Below are 23,390 nucleotides of genomic sequence, written 5' to 3'. Positions count from 1 at the left end.
TAAACCCAATAGGTTTTTAATGATTTCCGGCCTTCATTTATTCTAAGTCTTTATAATTGGGATTAAATGTTATTTTCTCAACAGCAAGTCAGAACAGATAACATCAGGAATGGAGCCACTTTTCTGGTAATGCATTAGGGAATTATCTGTCCATTCAAATTAGGGGTTTTTTCTATATCACTGACAAGACTAGATTTTCATAAAAGGAAGATCATTTTACATGGAACGAATTGCTAAGCAGGCTAGAGGTTTGAAATACATTACCCATTCATCACCTAGTTAATACATGTTCATCCTCTATAACCTTGAAGAAATTCTGCCACAAAATTCAAAGGCAACATACAGGTCATATTTCTGAACCCAGTGCTACAAAATATAGCTGGACAATATTACAGAATCTTCCAAATTAAAACTTTTCAGAAAATCCAAAATCTATGGTCACAGTAACTATAAGTTAATGAAATGCTACAGTAAATTTTGGATACTGGGGAAATGTGGCCTAACATTATAATAGCTATCTAAAGGTACTTTCTGCAAAATTGTTAAACATCATCCTCTTAGGGGTCCATTTTTCTACCACTCTAAAGAATAAATACTCTGGGGAAAATGAAGTATTATTATGGTTTGGCTGTGTCCCCACCCAAATCTTATCTTGAATTATAGCTCCTATAATTTTTTTTTTTTTTTTGAGACAGAGTCTCACTCTGTCACCCAGACTGGAGTGCAGTGGTACAATCTAGGCTCACTGCAACCTCTGTCTCCCATATTCAAGCGATTCTCCTGCCTCAGCCTCCCAAGTAGCAGGGATTACAGGGGCGTGTGACCACTCCCGGCTAATTTTTGTATTTTTAGCAGGACACGGGATTTTGCCATATTGGCCAGGCTGGTCTCAAACTCCTGACTTCAGGTGATCCGCACTCCTCAGCATCCCAAAGCTGGGATTACAGGCATGAGCCACCGTACCTGCCCAGCTTCCATAATTTCTATGTGTTGTGGGAGAGACCCAATGGGAGATAATTGAATCATGGGGGTTGTTTCCCCCATACTGTTCTCATAGTAGTGAATAAGTCTCATGAGATCTGATGGTTTTATAAGTTTTCCTTTTTGCTTTATTCTCATATGTTCTTTGCCTGTCACCACGTAAGGCATCTCTTTGCTCTTCCTTCATCTTCCACCATGGTGGTGAGGCCTCCAGCTATGTGGAACTGTGAGTCCATTAAACCTCTTTCCTTTATAAATTACCAAGTCTTAGGTATGTCTTTATTAACAGCAAGAGAGCAGCATATTCACACCTAATGCAGGTGTGAACATGGATATTTCATTATTTTTTGTCTTCATTTATCTTGCTTCATGCAATGACACTTGACAAAATATCACTTTTATTTTCCTGAAAAGTTGTAAAATATTTTATTTCATTTCCAGGGGGGTAAAAAAATCTTTCTTTACCTCTGTTTTGCCTGCAATTTAAAACTTTCCTGCTTTAATAACTAAGAAGATAAGCAATTAAAGTTTATATGCAATTTAGTTTATAATAACTAAAATAATATGGGTTTTAAGGAAATGTCAGGAAATTAATTTTCTCAGAAGTTTACTTTCTTTCCTTTTTTTTTTTTGTTGTTGTTGTTATTGTTTATTTGTTTGTTTTTTTGAGATGGAGTCTCAATCTGTCTCCCAGGCTGCAGTGCAGTGGCACGATCTCAGCTCACTGCAACCTCTACCTCCCAGGTTGAAGCAATTCTCCTGCCTCAGCCTCCCGAGCAGCTGGGATTATAGGCACCCGCCACCACACCTAGCTAATTTTTGTATTTTTAGTAGAGATGGGGTTTCACCAAATTGTCCAGGCTGGTCTCAAACTCCTGACCTCAGGTAATCCACCCATCTCAGCCTTCCAAAGTGCTGGAATTACAGGTGTGAGCCACCGCACCTGGCCCCAGAAGTTTACTTTCAAATAGTGGTATCTTCAAGTTTCCAAATATGAGTGTCTGCAGTTGTTTGGGGGCAAAAACCTGTCAATCATAAATTTCACAAATACTTAGTAGTATGACCTGGAGGCATTTACAAATTGGAGGCTTATGTGAGGAATTGTTGAAGAAAATAGGAAAAAGGCTGTGGGAAAATGCCACCTTTAACATATATCTGTGCAACCCTCACCTCACAATTCTAATCCAACTACAAGTCTATTTACCAGATTGCTGCCGAGGCAGAAATAACTATGGAGCTCCATGACTGTAAAAACAAAGCCTAATGTGTGCCAGGGTCCTCACAAAATTAGAGGATGATTTTGTTGCTCTCTGCTCAGACTAGACCTTCATGATCTGCCATTCAGGGGTGAGAAGCTGCTAGAAAGTTTAGTCAGAGAATATCTGTGAGTCCTGCTACACAGGATGGGAAGTGGTGTCCCTAGCTCTCACTAGGCTACAGAAGTTTATAAGATGCTTTGAGCCTTCTATATGCTTAATGGGGCACAGTGGAAATTTTTGCAACTGAGGATACCAGAGGGCAGAAATACATTATGCAATCTGCCACATGACACAAGCACGATTACCAGTGCTTAAGGTACCCTATAGATTGAACTGAGCTCTGATAATAAATATATCCATGACTAAGCAAAGGAAAATAAGAATTCATTTATGATGATCCATTGTCCACTGAAGAATGAAAAAGCAAAAGGGACAAGTTGCTAGTGAAATGAAGCTGCTGGCAGAGATGGATGACAATAAAAATACTACTACTACTACTAATAAAATAATAATAAACAAATTCAATTATGACATTAATAGATTGTGAAACAATAAAAATATCAGATGTAAATTAAAACATTTTAATGATGAAATGAGACAGGATAATACTACCATAACACAAATTACATCCTTGGAAGATGAAATGGAAGAAAAATCTCAGAAGATAAATGATGATGGGAAAACTGGATATCCACGCGCAAAAATATAAGACTAGGTCCCTACATCTCGTCATGTACAAAAAATCAACTCAAAATGGATTAAAAGCTTAAATGCAAGATCTGAAACTATAAAACTACTATAGGAAAACATAGTGGAAATGCTTCAAGACATTGATCTAGGCAAGAATTTTTTGGATAAGAACTCAAAAGCATAGACAAAAATAACAAAAATAGACGAATGGGATTAAATCAAGCTAAATTTCTTCTGCACAGGAAAAGAAACAACAGAGCAAAGATACAACCTACAGAACAGGAGAAATATTTGCAAATAATGTGTCTTGTAAGGGATAAAATATACATCCGGAATATTTAAGGAACTCAAATAATTCAGAACAAAAAAAATAAATAATTTGATTTAAAAATTGGCAAAAGATCTGAATAGATATTTCTCAAAAGAAAACATATAAATGACCAATAGGTATATGAGAAAATGCTGAACGTCACTAATTATTAGGAAAATACAAATAAAAATCACAATAAGATCATCTCACACCTTTTAGAATGGCCATTATGAAAAAGACCAAAAAAAAAAAAAAAAAAACCCACAAATGTTGGTGTCTATGTGGTGAAAGGGGAACTTTTATATGCTGCTGATGAGCATGTAAATTACTACAGCCATTATGGTCAATAGCATAAAGGTTCCCCAAAATGTAAAAAAGGGAACTACCATATGATCCAGCAATCCCAGTACTGTGTATATATCCAAAGGAGATAGAATCATTAAGTCCAAGAGATATCCGCATTCTCATGTTTACTGTGGCACCATTTACAGTGGCCAAGAGAAAGAATCAACTTAAGTATTCATCAGTGAATGAAAGAAAATGTGGTGCATGTATACAATGGAATACTATTCGGCCATAAGAAATAATAAAAACCTGTCTTTTGCAACGACATGGATGAACCTAGGGCATTATTTTAAGTGAAATAAGCCAGACACAGAAGGACAAATACTGCATAACCTCACTTATATGTGTAATCTTAAAAACGCTGATCTTATAGAAGTTGAGAACAGTTGCCAGTAGCTGAGGAGGGTACTCGGGAAGAGAAATAGAGTGAGGTTGGTCGATAAGTATGTCACAATCAGCTAGGAGAAAAAAGTTCTGGTATTACATAGCGCATAATGGTGAATACAGTTAGCAATAATGTATTGTATATTTCAGAATAGCTAGAAAAATGATTTTGAATATTCTTATCACAAAAAATAGTAAATGATTAAGATAATGGATATGCTAATCAACCTGATTTGATTTCTTTGTTTCTTATTTTTTTGAGATGGAGATTCACTCTGTCACCAGGCTGGAGTGCAGTGGCATGATCTTGACTCACTGCAACCTCTGTCTCCCAGGTTCAAGTGATTCTCCTGCCTCAGCCTCCCAAGTAGCTGGAATTACAGGCATGTGTCACCACACCCAGCTAATTTTTGTATTTTTAGTAGGGACGGGGTTTCACTGTGTTGGCCAGGATGGTCTCGATCTCTTGCCCTCCAGATCCCTCTGTCTAGCCTCCCAAAGTGCTGGGATTACAGACGTGAGCCACCAAACTCGGCCCCCTGATTTGATTTCTAAACATTGTATACATGTATTGAAACATCACACTGTACTTCACAAATATGTAAAATCATGTGTCAATTAAAAATAAAAGAAGACTAAAATAAGATATGTATATCTGGCTAGAAAAGCTGAGGAACTTTGAGCAGAGATCCTGAAATTAATAGGGGTTCCAGAAAGGGAAAAATCAACAGATAAAGAAATAATAATTAAGGAAACAATTGAACAGATTTGAGTGTACCTATTGAAAATAATATGGGAGTTTCCAGAAAGGACTTGTTAAGGAACATACAAGTAGGTATATCCTGATCTTTAAAAAAAAAAAAAAAAAATAGAAAATGAGCACCTGGAGAGAGAAGTAACTTTCAAAAAAATCAAATTAATATTGGACTTGTCATCCCTAATATCAGAAACTACAAGTTGTAGACTAAGGGGAAAACTATTGTGAAAAAAAGGAAGTGTGACCTCCAAAACTAGGCAAGATATAAATAGTGCCCACAGCCCCCTTTGAGTAATATTTTCAAGAAAAGACTAATGGACCCTAAACATCTAATAAACTTTGGCAAAGCCTTAAGAGAGGAAATGATGATGAAAGGAAAGAAATAGAGGTGACAATAAATACTGAAATATATATAAGTAAATCTAAAAGGAATATGCCAGAGTGACTATGAATGCGTAATATACATGAAAGTGAAAAGATACACTACAAAAGAAATCTAATTATAATCTGGAACTAAAAATATTATCACAGAAAAGTTGAAGAGAAGATAAAAGTAGGAGCAAAATCTCAATTCCAAACCAGGTGAAAGATGGGAAAGAAGGAAAAAATAAACAAAAATAGAAGGATAAATAGAAAACATAGACTATGATGACAGAAATAAGTCCCAATATGACAGTAACTACAACAAATGTAAACAGATTAAACTTTAGAACCAGATTCCACAAACTGTGACCTGAGGGCCCAACAGAGTATAAAGTTTTATAGAGACTCTGCCTGTTTACATATTGTCTGTGAATGTTTTTATCCTATAAAGGCAGAGTAGTTGCAAAAGGTACCACATGGCCCACAATGCTGAAAATATTTTACTATCTGGCCTTATATAGAGGAAGCTTACAACATCTGTTTTAGAATCATAAAAAGAGATTCAATGATCTGATTATCTTAAAAACACATATTTGGCAAGATATTGTCCACAGTAAATGCATTTAGAGCAAAAAGATATAGTAGTTAAAAATAAAAATACAGGAAAACATATATTTGAGTAAATGTGAACCAGGAAAAAAAAGCAGAGGTAAAAACTTTTAATATCAAGAAAATATATATATGCCAGTCAATGGTCAAGAGATCAAGGAAAATATGTAATGACTATGAGCATGTATGCACTTAATAATATAGCTTTGAAATAAAGCATGTGGCAGAACTAGGTAAGTTGATAAAGGTACTTGGAGATTTTAATGCACCCCTCTCAAACACTGGTAGTTCAAGCAGATAAAATTTAAAGTAAGGTAATTGACTGTAGATTTCTTTACATTTAAAATTTATATTCAGCAAACAAAAAATATACTTCATTTTTAAGCACACAAGGAATATTCTCATTAACTATATTAAACTGTTTCACAGTATGTATCAAATACCTTAAAATTACGCAAATCATTTAACCCAGCAACTTCTCTTTCAGGCATTTACCTTAGGAAAATAATCAGATTTGCACATAGATATATTTTAACCTAATGTTCATTGCAACATTGTTTATATTAGAAACAGATTGGTAATAGCCCACTGTCACACAATAGAGCAGTGATTAGATAAATCATTGGTGCATTAACACGTAGTTGGTAACAGCCAGGAATGCTCTTTCTTCGACATGAATAAAAAATTGCTAGTTCCAATACAGGCATAGACAAAGGGCCAGGGTATAACCGGATGCACAGGCCCAGATGAATGAAAATGCTATGCTTGTGAATAAATGTGAAAGAACAATTATTTTAGGACCTGAAATTGTAAAGCTAAGACTTAGTAATGGTACTTCTTGAGTAGCAACAGGATTCACTTTGGGGCTAGTATATGATGCTTTGGGGCACTTATGTGATCCCTTGAGCAGAGGTCAAGATAAAAGCCTAGAAACTTTTGCTCAAGTCATCATGGATCTAACAAATTCCTACCAATGGACAGAAAAGGGACATTCAGAAACTAACCTACCTCAGATATGCCCTATGCCTGTCTGTACTCCTACCTTTTTTAGCTTGATAAAGCTTATGAGTAGAAGTAATAGATATCCATAAATTTCATTTTCAGCATTCCTCAAACCTAGTCTGATCTTTGTCCAGCACCTAAGGCATAATTACATGAAAAATGATGAATCCATTAAGAATAATGTTAGACAAATATTGAATTCTTATAGCAAAGGTGTATTAGGACGTATCCAAAAAGCAATCACTACATAGCGTTATAGAATGAGATACTATTCAATTATAGCTATCCTTCAGACACATAAATAGAAAAAATAACTAGAAAATGTATACCAGCCTGTTCACAGTTCTCCAGAACTGAGATTATAATTATTTCACTTCCTTTTAGTCTTATGTATTTGCTATATTGAGAGCAATTAATATGTATTACTTTGGTAAAGATAAAAATTGATGTTATTTCACAAACATAATTAAATAAAAACGAATGCCATAAAACTAATGTATAATATTTCATATGGTAGTTCTTAATTATCCCACTTTTTTCAACAACACACTGGAAAATTCCCACTGAGTTTCATGGGAATTATAAAAGCCCATGGGACTGGGGAAGAACTGATTCAATTTCTGTTTCTAATGCTAGTATAATGGATAATTTCTAATTTTGGATTATAAAACTAAGATAAATTGAGCTTATCTAGGAATATAATTCATATAAATGAGTTTATATACATAAAATTAAAACTCTAATTTTAAACATATAAATAATTAACAATAATTTAGGACAGCTAATTTAAAATCCTTAAGATTAAATCTCTTAATTTAAATAAAGAAAATATATTATTTCCATTATTATACTGTTTTCTTGGAAAATAAAACATCATTTCTACAATGGGAAAAAAATAGTGATCTAGATCTGCTAAATATCTGAGTGAGTCAGACAAGTCAGATTTATCTCTAAATCCTGCATCTGGATACAATTATGCATTTATATATTTATTTATATATAAATTATACATTTACTTAAGATTCTACAGAACAGTCTTCTAAAATGCACCACTATTTCAAAGTTTATTCATTGGGTAGGTTCTATTTTCTTCGTGCATAATATGAGACAGTCGGAATAAATGATCTCTGCTGATTGCTTAAACAGGGTGAGTGTCACCCTACAGGCACACAAATTCTATGAAGGGATCTGTGTTGATATAAAGTCATCCCAGTTTTATACAGAGATTCACAATGCTAACTTAAGAACATATTTGTCCCCCTAAAGGAACTCTCTTTTCCAATCTGACCCAATGACCACATTGAAATGTCTCTGCAACTATAAAGCACACCAGGCTCACCCATAGGAATGCCTCCTGCTCCATAGATACTGGAATTCCTTTAAATAATCCCTATAATCTCCTGCCATTTGTAATCTCACCAATATGTGAAAGGGTTTCTCAGTTGCCATGCTCTTAAAGGTCCTCTTACACATCTAGATGTATCAATTCATATCATTTTACGTTTTTGTTTTATAAGTTAATTTATACATAGGTCTCATTTGCAAGTAAAGGAAAGCATTCTACTGGTTTTCAGAAGTTATCTAAAGGCTGCAACTTACTGCTTTCCATAATGCTATCAAAATATACTCTATTTATTATTTCTGCAAAGCAAAACCAAAACTGAAATCCACAAAAATACAGCTAATTCGTTTAAATAGTATTAAAATTCCTCATTAGATCTAGGTGAATACTCTAATCCTTAATCCTATACTATCATTGTGACAGCAACAAAACTGACATTTTTTTTTATTTAAAATGTTTACTAGAACAAAAGACAAATGCTTCCAAGTTAATTAATGCTCAAATAATATAAAATATAAAAATTAAATCAGAATTTCTAACACTGCATCTCACAGCCACATTATCATTTAGTGAATTTAATATGAGTAATATCACCACTATGACTATTAAATGAACGAATAAATGATTATCTACTTCTTTGTTATTTACCATGAAAGCTAAAATGTATGTTTTTATCCCTTTTGCATGTGATTTTTCTTTTTAGCTCATTCCAATAAATGAACTCTTTAATCCACCATTGTTTCACACATAATCTAATTTGTGTAATATATTTCTCTATTTATTTACCTTACGACTCATACTACCACATTATTTCTTTAATTGTGTAATTGACTGTAATGAATTTATTATGAGTTAAATGTTACTATAATGATAGTTATTGCATTATTAGGTGGTTTCTTTCTTTTTTCTTTTTTTCTCAGGTGCCAATCATGTTTTATAATATATTACTAACTAAAATATTTTTTAAATATTGATGAGAGAATAATTATCATTTACATAGCATTGTAAGATATATAAATGGTCATTTACAAAGCTCAAATGTTTCAGAGATGCACTACAATATTTAAACTACAATAGTTTTTTTCTCAATTCTAAACATATTACATGATTGCTATTAACATTTAGAAAATATAAATATTCAAAAATAGCTCTCTCTCTTCTATAATGATCTGCTCATTCGCTTCTTTATGAATTCTACTGAATATTTTCTGTGCTTACATAAGCATAGTTACAGAAATCCTCTATTTATACTAATAGAATCATACTGCATATTCTGTTCTGCAACTTGTGTTTTAAGCAACTTATGTGTTAACCCAATATATATCACTTACACCTTCCCAATGTTAATACGTAGTATTCTAGTATTCAGTATATCTAGTATTCTTTTTTTACATATATACTTTAAATTCTGAGATACATGTGCAGAATGTGTAAGTCTGTTACATAAGCATAGACGTGTCATGGTGGTTAGTTGTACCCATCATCCCGTCATCTACATTAGGTATTTCTCCTAATGCTATCACTCCCCTAGCCCCCCACCCCACTACTATCCCTCTCCTACTCCGCCATCCCCCGGACAGGCCCTGATGTGTAATGTTCCTCTCCCTGTGTCCATGTGTTCTCACTGTTCAACTCCCACTTATGAGTGAGAATAAGCAGTGTTTGCTCTTCTGCTCTTGTGTTAGTTTGCTGAGAATGATGGTTTCCAGCTTCATCCATGTCCTGTAAAACATTTCTTGATTGCCAAACATTAATTTTATTAGGAATGTAAATTTTCCAGTGTAATCATTTATTGATGTAGCTTAAAAGGCACCAAAATCTCTCTGGCAAACATTGGAACACATACTGCCATGGGCTTTAGTTATTGGTCAGTCAAGTACCACAGAGTACTATAAAATAAACCTTTGAAGCCAAGTCCTTGATGATGTTTCACGGACTCTGTGAAATAATACCGGCCAGGCACAGTGGCTCACGCCTATAATCCCAGCACTTTGGGAGGCCGAGGAGGGCAGATCAACTGAGCTCAGAAGTTCGAGATCAGCCTGGGCAACAGGGTGAAACCCCATCTCTACTAAAATAATAATAAAAAAAAATTAGCCAGGCATTGCAGCATGCACCTGTAGTCTCAGTTTCTTGGGAGGCTGAGGCAGGAGAATCAATTGAACCCAGGAGGAGGAGGTTGTAGTGAGCTGAAATTGCACCACTGCACTCCAGCCTGGGCAACAGAGTGAGACTTGGTCTCAAAAATAAAAAAAGAAAGAAAGAAAGAAATGACATCAGAGTACAGTTAGTATGTTGCTCAGCTTCCTAATTTTACTGCTTGATGAGTCTTGCCTTGCTCTTTGTGTGTAATTCCTCATGACCTGGCCAGTGACAAACAGTGTAATATTAAGTCATTATCACTGGCTAGCTAGCTTAGATACAGCCTTCAGTAGGCCAGATGCTGCTGCAATAGTGATCATTATAGGGAAAATCTCTTTGAACCAAAAATCAAAGCTTCATCCAAAGCCTGCTTGTTTCAAATAATTTATGTAAAATCAAATCTAACATTTATCAAATGCTAGGAGTGTGGCAGACACAAAACATACTGCCCAGTTCCCCCTTCAAGGAAGGACTTGCTGCCCATCTGCAGCGAGTGTGGTCAGCACACAGCCTTTAGCTGTCGACTCCTTCAGGATCTGCCTCAGCTGCAGAGTCACCTGGCCCGAGGTAACACCCACAGGAGCCTATATCTGGCATCTGAACAGGTGGCTTTATAGCCATAAAGGCTTGACCATTCCAAGCCAAACCCTGGCATCACTGATAGGCAATGCTTTCTCAAGAGCTGCCGGTAAGGCTGAATGAGGTTTTGTTAAGCCTGCATAGAAGCTCATAGAAGCACAATCCTGCTTCTTCCTCATCCCTCTCACAGCTGTTGATCTTCAAATATCTGACACCCCACATGCTCAACCTCAATGTCTGTTTTTGAGATCCCAACCACCAGCAGTATATTAGGTGGTATATATTTCTATGTGTATGCGCACTGTAAATGTCAAATGCCACTTAAAGCACCAAGGCAAACTAAACTTCCCTCACTGGAAACAACTAAAAACCCTTTATAACATATTTTTAAAACTTTCAAATGTATCACCCACCCATCCAAAAAATGAGGAGAATCCTTAGAGGCCAGAAAATGAAGCTACAATCTAAGTACTGCTACACATAGGGCACTTAATAGGAACTAACAAAACTCAGCCAAGGAAATTATAACTGGCCAAGTCCCTATGTAAAGATATCAGGAATAGGTAAAGATACTGTGGTAGACTCTATAACTATTCACTAAATGTTTCAGTGCTTCTCCTTTAGTCTTCTTCCCTGTAAAATGATACATCCCTGTCCAATTGAATTCAGGAGAGCCTGTGGAACCTGCTTGGGCTAGTGAAATTTGGAAGTGATATGTGCCTTTTCTGGGCAGAAGGTTTAAGAGAGTGGTTCATTTTGTCTCCTTTCTCTCTGCCATGAAGACTGACAGTATTCCAGAAAGAAATAACTCCATCAGTGTGTTTTCTGAAGTAAAGATGACATGGCACTGAGAAGTAGCCAATACACAGTAGGCTTGTAGCATGAGTAAAAAGTAGATATTTATAATTGTATGTAACCAAAATGTTGGAGCCATTTGTTACTGAAGTAAAACCTTGTGAATCTTAAATTTAATTGTATTCAGCATTTACTTAGATACTATCTCACCTAATCCTCAAACCAACCTAATTAAACAAATAATTATTCTAGTTGGTGCTTTTATTTGCAAACAACAGACACCAAGTCTGGTAATATAAGCAGAAAAACAATTTGTTAGAGAGATAACACATTGTTCTTAGAGTCCATGTGAAGAGCAAAGAGTCAGGTAAAGAATATATGGAAATAGCCAAGGGAGGAAGAGCTCACCCAGAATCACCCAAGAGAAGCAGTTTTCTTAGGATTCCACTGGAAGCATTGTCACTTCTCAGTACTCTGTGTCACACTACTGGACTCTAGCCTCTGCCACAAATACTGCAAATAAGTGTTGACTTTCTCTAAATCTTAGTATACCTCCGGAAGTGTCAAAGCTCCTGGCAGAAGTGTCCATATGGCTATGCTCATCCGCTGGGTCTATGCCAACAAGTTGACATTAGGAATATCTGCCCCTCATTCAGCTTCCAAGTAAAAGGTAAGGCCCTGACTCACATTTCTCTATGGATTACCTCCAATTAGTGTCATTTAGATGCTATGAAGACAAAAGTGACTGATATGGTATTTCCAGGGGAAAAAAAAAAAAAAAAAAACCAACTTGAGAAAATTGAACCTTGGAGAATTTAAATCACCAATTCAAAATCACACACCAGTAGTGACTTATATCAGATAGAATGCTTATAGCTGCAAGTAACCAAAATCTGAAACTCAAGCAATAAGGCATATGTTATCACACACAAAAGGTACTTCCAAGTGAAGTGAAGGCTTCTGGGTGGATTGGATCAACTCTTTAATGATGTAATTAGTTCATGTAATTTCTTAGCCCACCTGTCAACAATTTCAGCTTTATATTAATGCTGGTACCCCTCATAGTTATATGATAGCTGCAACAGCAATCAAAGCTATGCACTGTTCATTTTCCACCAGAAAAATTCTGTCACCCTCTTATAGCTTCTTTCTTGCTTAGCCAAATTACATCACGTCTTCATCCCTAGACATTGCCACACACTGATTAGCTTAAGCTTGGCTTCCTGAAATAATTGCTGGCAAGAGGAAAGACATTATTATGATTGATTCGTTTATCTTTCATTCTGAAGCTGAAGATAAGGGCACCTTTTTTTCTATTACATGAGCTTCATGAAGAAAGGCAAATGTCTGAAGAAAAAAAAAATACGGTTCTCTTAAGAAGAAGAAAGAAGGCGGAAATAGATAATCTGTAGGCAAACAACAACCACGTTCTGCCTGCTTCTAATACATACATTTTTTTGAAGTGTACACATAAGACAGTGTGGTGATTCCTCAAGGATCTAGAACCGGAAATACCATTTGACCCAGCAATCCCATTACTGGGTATATTCTACTATAAAGACACATTCACACATATGTTTATTGCGTGAAGTATAACTGCGTGAAATTCCTTCAACTATCCCTAAAGAGAAGCTCCCTAAATTTCTTCTGGGTAATGCACTCAACTCAAGTCCATAATCTCTAAGTGATGCAGCAGTGATCCAAGACTAAATAGTATTATACTAACCCCAAACACATTGATGTATCATGATGGGGGAAAAACAAGGCAACATTAATAAAAGTCACTATTTTTTTAAAACAACAAGAGGGAAAATAAAGTGATAATTCTTCCTTATAATACAACATAATCTGTTAGATAGCAACAGAGAGGATGTTCTGTCCTAGAAATGAATTAAGTTTCCTGATCATCCAACCTGGCTTCCCCTGGTTCTGTTCTCTGGGAAAATATCCCTCATCAGTTTTCCCTCAAAGTCAGATGCAGGATAATCACTTTCCAGATTATTTCTCATAAGAGGTTTCACTGCCTTAGTAGTCTACTTTGTATTGGTGTAAGCATACAGACAAAGGGATCAAGGTTGTTGGCTAGGATTTTTGTTTCCTTGGCAGTAAAGCATACATAAATTCACTATGCTTTCAGCCTATTTACTTTTAATCCTTTCTACTGGCTAGGATCCCCAGCCAAAGATCTTGTGAAACCATGGGCTTTGAATCTGAGAATATCACTTTCCTTGCTAGAGCTTTCAAAGTGCCACATTCAGCTTATGCTTAACTATTACATGGCATTTATGAAGATAGGAAGAAGAGCTAACATATGCCAACATCCAAAATTTCCTCTACTAATACATTCTATGGAGGAACATGATGATTCCCAATGTAAAATACATAGCAGTTTAAAAAACTGCTTTTTAATCATACCATACAACATGTGCCAAACAAATACCAATCATTCACTAATTTAATGATAACTTATTAAACACTTAGAGCCTAATATTAGCTTTGGTACAGTAAGGCTACATAACAAACAAGTATAGTATCTCAGAGGTAGACAAAAATACTCATTTTTCTCATCCATGGGCCTTCAAAGTCAACGAGGGCAAAATAAATTCAGGCTTAAGACTGAATATAGGTGTGTTTCACAATGTGTCTCATTCCGGTATATAGAATGAAGGAGTCACAACTAGGCAGGGCATCTTTTTTATTCTCACAGAAATGGCAGTAGACGAGACAAGGCCAACTTTAAAGGTACTTCAAAGGTACATTTCAACTCTCTTCTCATATCATGATAATCTCCTCTAGAAACACTTTCATAGACATACCCAGAAGTAATGTTTAATTCAAGATCTGGGTATCAGATGACCCAATCAAGTTGACACATAAAATTAACCATCATGCCACCCATCTATCATAAGGCCATGTCAAGGAAATGTATGTATAATGCCACTACTACAAGTGACTGAATAATTATAACAATTTAATCTACCACATCTGCTGCATCCCAAGAGTTGTTATAAGCACTGAGGATATAGCAGTGCTGAAAACAGGCAAAGCCAAAACACTGCTGGGTTTTAACTTGCAGTTGAGGAAACACAAAAACAATGAGCACAACCCCGGGTATATTTATAAAATGTTACACAATGTTAAAAATGTTAATGGTAGGTCGGAGGCAGTGGCTCATGCCTGAAATCCCAGCACTTTGGGGGGCCGAGGCAGGCGGATCACCTGAGGTCAGGAGATTGAGACTAGCCTGACCAACATGGAGAAACCCCATCTCTACTAAAAATACAAAATTACCCAAGTGTGGTGGTGCATACCTGTAATCCCAGTTACTCAGGAGGCTAGGGGAGGAGAATAGCTTGAACCCAGGAGGAAGAGGTTGCAGTGAGCCAAGGTCACACCATTGTACTCCAGCCTGGGCAGCAAGAGTGAAATTCTACCTCAAAAAAAGAAAAAAAAAAAGTTAATGGTAGAATCAATGGTGGGTAGACAGTGAAATGCTTGAAAAAGCAAAGTAGGTTAAGGGGTTTATAAAGTAGATGTGTTTGTGATATTTTGGACAGGATGGTAAGGGAAGCATCTATGAAGAGTTTATAAGATGAAAAACCCCGTCTCTACTAAAAATACAAAACTATCTGGGTGTGGTGGCTTGTGCCTATAATTCCAGCTACTCTGGAGGCTGAGGCAGGAGAATTGCTTGAACCTGGGAAGTGGAGGTTGCAGTGAGCTGAGATTGTGCCATTGCACTCCAGCCTGGAAAACAAAAGTGAAACTCTGACTCAAAAAAAGAAAAAAATAATAGATGCATAGATCAATTGAACAGAATCTAGAACCAAAATCTAACATCACATACCTAGAATCAGCTGATATTTGACAAAGTTGACAAAACCATACACTGGGGAAAGGACACTCTATTCAATAAATGGTGCTGGGAAAACTGGATAGCCATCTGTGGTAGAATAAAAATGGACCCATATCTCTTATTATATACAAATCTAACTCAAGATGGATAAAAGACTTAAATATCAGATCTGATACTATAAAGAATTCAAAAATAAAACCTAGGAAAACTCATTTCAAAATTAGCCTAGGAAAAGAATACATGAGTAAGACCTTTGAAGCAAACGCACAAAAAACAAAGATAGACAATTGGGACTTAATTAACTATAAAAGCTCTGCACAGCAAAAAGGATAATGAACAGAGTAAATAGACAACCTACGGACTGGCATACAATATTGGCGAAATATGAATCTGACAGGAGCTAATATCCAGAATCTTCAAAGAACTCAACATGTAAAAAACAAACAAACAAAAAAACAAACAAACAAAAAAAGCAAATAATCCCATTAAAAAGTGGGCAATAGACATGAACAGACATTTTTCAAAAGAAGACATACAAATGGCCAACAAACATGAAAAACTGCTCACCATCACTAATCATCAGAGAAATGCAAATTAAAATAACAATGAGTTGCCATCTTACAACAGTCTTAATGGCTATTATTAAAAAGTCAATAAACAACAGATGTTGGTGTGGATATATAGAAAAGGGAAAACATATTATGTTGGTGAGAATGCAAATTTGTACAGCATGTTTGGGAAATGTCAGGGTCACGACCTGTGGGGGTCTGTCCTGCAGACCCTGACTCAATGATGGATGAATAAATTCACTCACACAAACAATACAGTGAATGTGAGGGCTGGGGTGACCAGGCCACTCACAGGCACTTGAGGAGAGTGCTTGAAGACATAGCAGCCACTGGCCCCAACACGCTGGCCTTTCTAGCCTTTATTCAGGGCATATTAAATGACAAAAGCTTTGAGTCAACACCACTAGAGTGAAGAGATTAAAGGACATGTTTCAAGGCCTAAAGCAAACACCATTATTGAGTAATATCTCTGGTCAACCTCCCCCCAAGACAGCCATCCAAAATGACCAAAGGTTAGTTTATAGGACCACATGAGTAAAAAAGTTATTCAGATAAACTCCCCCACATTTCCTAGCTATTTACTTTTCTTATCAACTAAAGATAAAGGAGATAAGTCTGCCTTCAGCCAAAACTTCTAGTGAAACTATGCAAACTTCTCGGCCTTCCAAGAAAGTTTGTGGCTATATTCTATAACTTTCTCTAATATTTTTCCCTTAATATTTTTGCCACCACCCTGATTGAACTCTAAAAGGGAAACAGTACAGGTGTTTCTCAAAGAACTAATAATAGACCTACCATTCAATCTAGCAATCTCACTACTTGGTACCTACCCAAAGGAAAATAAATTGTTATATCAAAAAGATACCTGCACTCAAATGTGTGTTACACACACACACACACACACACACACACACACACACACGAGTGCAGGTATCTTTTTGATATAACAATTTCTTTTTCTTTGAGTAGGTACCAAGTAGTGAGACTGTTAGATTGAATGTATAGATATATGTGTGTGGGTGTGTATATATATATATATATAGAATGTATACATATGTGTGTGTGTGTGTGTGTGTGTGTGTGTGTGTGTGTGTAGTAATACTCAGCTATAAAAAAGAATGAAATGCCTGGGCATGGTGGCTCATGCATATAATCCCAGCACTCTGGGACGCCAAGGCAGGTGGATCACCTGAGATTAGGAGTTCGAGACCAGCTGGGCCAACATGGTGAAACCCCATCTCTACTAAAAATACAAAAAATTAGCTGGTTGTGGTGGTGGGTGCCTGTAATCCCAGCTACTTGGGAGGCTGAGGCAAGGAGAATCACTTGAACCCAGGAGGCAGAAGTTGTAGTGAGTCAAGATTGTGCCATTGCACTCCAGCCTGGGCAACAAGAGTGAAACTCCATCTCAAAAAAAAGAAAGAAAATGAAATCATCTCTTGCAGCACCATCAATGAAATTGAAAATTCATTATCTTAAGAGAAATAACTCAGAAACAAATAAAATATTGCATGTTCTCACTTATAAGTGGGAGATAAATAATGTGTACACATAGATATGAAGAGTGGAATCACAGATACTGGAAATTTGGAAATGCAGGAGACTTTGAGGGTGATGAGAAATTACCTAATGGGTACAATATACACTATTAGGGTGACAGTTACACTAAAAGCCCAGACCTCACCACTAGACAATATATTCATGTAAGAAAACCACATTAGCACCCCAAAAATATAGACAAATTTTTAAGAGGCCTATTAACAACTCAACTAAAATATCTAATACTAATAATAACAATAAAACAACTAATGCCTGTATAGTGCCATTAATGACTGAGTGTTCCTTTTCTGTCAAAATTAATATGTTGAAATCCTAACCCCTGGTGTGATGGTATTAAAAGTGAGGCTTTTGAGATGTAATTAGGTCATGAAGACACACTCATAAATGAGACTAATGCCTTTATATAAACATGCAAAACAGTTTGTTTTTTCTGTCTCTGCTCTCTGCCATTTGAATATTCAATGAGAAGCTGACAGTCTGCAACAGGAAAGAGGGCCCTCACCAGAACCTGACCATGCCAGCACCTTGATCTTGGACTTTCAGCTTCCAGAAATGTGAAATATAAGTCTATTGTTTATAAACTGCCAGTGTGTGGTAATTTCTTGTAGTTAAGATAGGTTCTTATTATTTGACAGAATTTATTGTAAGCACTTTAAAAAATACATTAACTTAATTCTCACAAAAGTCTACAATGTGTTGTATTAGTTAGTTTTCACACTGCTGATAAAGATATACCCAAGACTGGTAAGAAAAAGAGGTTTAATTGGACTTATGGTTCCACTTGGCTGGGGAGGTCTCAGAATCATGGCAGGAGGTGAAAGCACTTTTTACATGGCAGTGGCAAGAGAAAATGAGGTAGATGCAAAAGCAAAAACCCCTGATAAAACTATCAGATCTCATGAAACTTATTCACTACCACAAGAACAGTATGGGAGAAACCGTCCCCATGATTCAAATTATCTTCGACCGGGTCCCTCCCACAACACATGGGAATTATGGGAGTATAATTCAAGATAAGATTGAGGTGGGGACACAGAGCCAAACCATATCATGTGTGTAGTATTATTATCCCCATTTTTGTATGAGCAAACAAGTTGCAGACATTAAATAACCTGCTCAAGGGTTGCTGACTGATGGAGTGGGAATGTGAATTCAGGCAGTCTGGCTCCAGAATTTTTGCTCTTAACAATACAACCTTACTGAAAGTAAATAACAGGTATCCCAAACTTATGGCCCAAACTGAGCTCAGGTATTCCCACAAACCAAGCTTTTACCTCCAGAAATTTTTTATGTCAAAAAATGGCAACTCTAAGACGGATGTGGCGGCTCATGCCTATAATTTCCATACTTTGGGAGGCCAAGGTGGGTGGATCACTTGAGGTCAGTTCAAGACCAGCCTGGGCAACATGGCAAAACCCCATCTCTACCAAAAATACAAAAATTAGTCGAGCCTAGTGGCACATTCCCATAGTCCCAGCTACTCAAGATGCTGAGGCAGGAGAATTGCCTGAACCCAGGAGGCAGAAGTTGCAGTGAACTGATATCACACCTTAGGTAAAAAATATTGGAGTCACCATTTACTTCCCACTACCTCACAAAACCCACATCTGGTTCATCAACAAATCTGACATTTCCACAACCTCTATATTTCCACAACCTCCACTGCTGCCATTTTGATCCAAAACACCATCATGTTTCATCCGGAAAACTGCAGTAGTATCCTAACTTTGCCCCTTCCTTCAATTTTGCCTCTCCTGCATCAAACTCTCCAGTGGATTTTCATCTCACTCACAGTAAAAGTTTCAGTCCTTACAATAGTCTGTAAGGTTCTGCATGATCTTCCTCTATTTCTTTCTCATTTCATTTCATCCTACTCTCCTACTCACTCATTATGATCCAGCCATACTAGCTTCCTAGCTATTCCTTAAAAACATCAGGCTTGGCCGGCACTGTGGCTCATGCCTGTAATCCCAGCACTTTGAGAGGCCGAGGCAGGTGGATCACAAGGTCAGAACTTCAAGATCACCCTGGCCAAGATGGTGAAAACCAGTCTCTACGAAAAATACAAAAATTAGCCAGGTGTGGTGGCGGGCACCTGTAATCCCAGGTACTAGTGAGGCTGAGGCAGAGAATTGCTTGGACTCGGGAAATGGAGGTTGCAGTGAGCCCATATGGCACCACTGCACTCCAGCCATCTCAAAAAAAAAAAAAGACAAAAAAACATCAGGCTTGTTTGTGCTTCAAGGTCGTTGTAACTGCTGTTCCTTCCATATGCCTAAAATGTTATTGTTTAGATATCTGCATAGTTCACTTCCTTACTTCCTTCAAGCCTCTACTCAAATGTCATTTTCCTAGTGAAGTTTTCCTGGCCACACTATCTAAACTCCACCCAACCATTGCAGAATCTTTCCTCATGCTTTATCATTTTTTATTTTTTCTGTATTTTATTTATTGCCTATATCCTTCCATTAAAAGGTAAGTTATGTGAGAGTAAGAATTTCTATTTTTTTTCTTTGCCGCTGTATCCTCAGTGTCTAGAATAGTATTTAGCACATAGCTGGTACTCAACAAATATTTGTTGAAACAAGTAAATGAGTGAAACCAAATAAGTAATTTTTAACAGTGAGAATTTCAGGTAAGGTAGGTTTTACTTGGTTGAGGGGTCTATATTATCCAAGGTGTCTTTCTCTTAAAGACAGAGATTGGCCAGGCATGGTAGGTCACGCCTATAATCCCAGCACTTTGGGAGGCTGAGGTGAGCTGATCATGAGGTCAACAGATCAAGACCATCCTGGCCAACATGGTGAATCCCTATCTCTATTAAAAATACAAAAAATTATCTGGGTGTAGTGGCACGAGCCTATAGTCCCAACAACTTGGGAGGCTGAGGCAGGAGGATCACTTGAACCTGGGAGTTGGGGGTTGCAATGAGCCAAGATCACACCAATGCACTCCAGCCTGGTGACAGAGCGAGACGCTGTCTCAAAACAAACAAACAAACAAAAAAGACAGAGATCTTCAGATTCTTCTCTCATTTCAGGCATGTGAGTCACATTTCTATAGACCCTCACTGACCTGGAACTAAACTTATGAGGTAGATTGTCATCACCAATAGGCTAAATTTGACTTGCAGAGAGTTAACTGATGTAAGTAACTTAAGATATTACATAGCCTGGTAAGTTTTTTCTTATAAGGTCTTTCCCAGCCAATATCCTTGTAGCTTCTAGATTGGAAATAACATAGGCCTCAGATACAAATCAATGAGTTTCTTGTACCCTGTGGCATTCTTTTAAAATTCACAGTTGACTAGTGTGAGTACTCTAAGGGGAAAGCTCCTTTCTGTTAAAGTTTTTAAACTTCTGCAATGTTAAAAAAATTCTTAAGGAAAAATCCTCGTTAAACTTTAATTATTAACATTGAGTACTGATAAAAAAGGAATTTAAAAATATTCTCTTTTTATCAATCCCTTAATTCTATGAAGAGATTTCCAGCTGAAACCCTTTAAGGCACCTGAGCTTCATGGGTATAGGAATTTTAATTGAACTCTAAAAGATAGAGTTTCTATATAAAGTATGAATATTTTGGTACACATCTTCATAAGCCACTTTCTTAACAGTAATTTTTCTTAATGGAGATATTCAAATATTACATTTGCTATTAACAACAATGGAATTCAGTTACACTTTTAAAACAAATACATGTTATAAAGTACGTAGTATAAATGAGAACTGGCATGAAAGAAAATCTGTTGCAATTTTAAGACCGGTGTTCTGAGCATGTTATAAAAATCTCTGTATTAAGACACTGCATTGCCCCATTATTTGAGCTGGCACTTTGGTCTTACCTTGAGGACACATAACTGACCCAGAAACCATTTTGTGATTAACAGACAGTGACTACTGTAAAACAGTAAGTGAGGTATTTTTTCTGAGATCCAGTGTTATTAGCCTTAGACAGCACAGATACAGTAGTAACTGCTGATCCAGCTACCAAAGTGTGAAGGGAAATGAAGCCTGTGATCTCTGGGAGGGCGTGATTCTCCCATTACCTGCCATTAGTAAAAGTAAGTTTTATTAAATACAGAGTTATTTATTAAATGGGGAAGCTAAGTAGGCTTTAAAGTGGCTTCTAAGATGTGCTTATACTGGTTATTAATTCCAAAGTAAGTTGGAAGAACCAAGGGGAATATAGTATTCTAGGAACTTTTACCTCTGTCTACATGACTTTGGATAGACTAGACACATTTTGCATACAAACAGAGATTACTAATATTCTAACCCCAGAGGATCAAGCCGAAACCCATATGGTACAGAAGGAATTGTAAATCAAAAATATAAAATAAGATGACATAATGCCAGACATGCAAAATGAAAATAAATGTTGATTAAATGTGCCTATTTAACAAGAAAGACAGTAATGCTTGAATCTAAAAATCTAACTATTGGCTGGGCGCGGTGGCTCAAGCCTGTAATCCCGGCACTTTGGGAGGCCGAGGTGGGTGGATCACGAGGTCAAGAGATCCAGACCATCCTGGTCAACATGGTGAAACCCCGTCTCTACTAAAAATACAAAACATTAGCTGGGCATGGTGGTGCATGCCTGTAATCCCAGCTACTCAGGAGGTTGAGGCAGGAGAATTGCCTGAACCCAGGAGGCGGAAGTTGCAGTGAGCCGAGATCGCGCCATTGTACTCCAGCCTGGGTAACAAGAGTGAAACTCTGTCTCAAAAAAAAAAAAAAAAAAAAAATCTATTAACCTCTTAAAAAATTCACTTAAAAAAATACAGCAAACACTGAAAAGGTTGAAATAATTAAAGCAATATAAAAAGATATTTAAGGCAAGAGATTGTGCCACTGCACTCCAGTCCGGGTGACAGAGGGAGACTCCATCTCAAAAAAAATAAAAAAATATATGAGGCAAATACTGATCAAAGTAAGCTGGTACATCAATATTAATATGAAAATAAATTGAATTCAAAGTAAAAAAAAATACTAGATATAAAGAAGTATACTTCCACATGATAGAAAGGATAATCCACCTAGCTTCAATTTGTGAAAATTGAACAGCATAACCCTAAAATACATAAAACAAAACTTGAAAAGAAACATACACACAGACAAAAAACCATTAAGGTAGATTTAACATGAATTTCTCTTCAAAACTGAACAATTAAAATATCAAATTGGGCCAGATGCCTTGGCTCACACCTGTAATCCCAGCACTTTGGGAGGCCAAGGTGGGTGGATCACAAGGTCAGGAGATTGAGACCATCTTGCCCAATATGGTGAAACCCTGTCTCCACTGAAAATACAAAAAATTAGCTGAGTGTGCTGGCATGTGCCTGTAGTCCCAGCTACTTAGGAGGCTGAGACAGGGGAGTCACTAGAACCCAGGAGGCAGAGGTTGCAGTGAGTTGAGATCACACTCCAGCCTGGGTGACAAGAGTGAGCTTCCGTCTTGAGAATAAAGAAATAAATAATTAATTATAAAAATTATTTAAACAATATCATTAATATGCTTGATCTAACATGTGACTGTTGATGCATATATGTGCATGTGTGTAGAAAAAGAGACGAAAAGGAGAAAACAGTGAGACAGAGGCATAAGAGGAAAAGATTTTTTTTTCATGCATGCAGTGAACATTTACAAAAATTGACTGTGTTCTGGATCAGGGCTCTGCAAACTTTTTCTGTATAGAATCAGGTATGTAGTAGGCTGTGGATTATAAGGTCTCTGCCACAAATACTCAACTCTGCCAAAACAGTACAAAAGCATACAAAATAGTACAAAAACCATATATAATACCTAAATGAATGAGCATGGCTGTGTGCCAAAACATCTTTACTA

The 23,390-nt window shown here is 36.7% G+C and overlaps 1 long non-coding RNA gene across 1 annotated transcript in view; it reads right to left on the bottom strand.

The window, feature by feature from the left end:
• The window catches only part of LOC116535267, a 132,336-nt gene extending 122,756 nt beyond the window's left edge, over positions 1 to 9,580 (bottom strand). Inside the window, exon 1 of the long non-coding RNA XR_004262125.1 lies at positions 6,741 to 9,580. This is a non-coding gene — a long non-coding RNA (uncharacterized LOC116535267). The remainder of the gene's footprint in view (positions 1 to 6,740) is intronic.
• Positions 9,581 to 23,390: the final 13,810 nt, after the last annotated feature.

The sequence above is a fragment of the Sapajus apella genome, unplaced genomic scaffold (genome assembly GCF_009761245.1).
Source record: "Sapajus apella isolate SASKATOON/1434 unplaced genomic scaffold, GSC_monkey_1.0 scaffold93, whole genome shotgun sequence".
NCBI lineage: Eukaryota > Metazoa > Chordata > Mammalia > Primates > Cebidae > Sapajus > Sapajus apella.
Note: the sequence above shows the minus strand (reverse complement) of the source record. Positions and strands in the feature narration are given on the sequence as shown.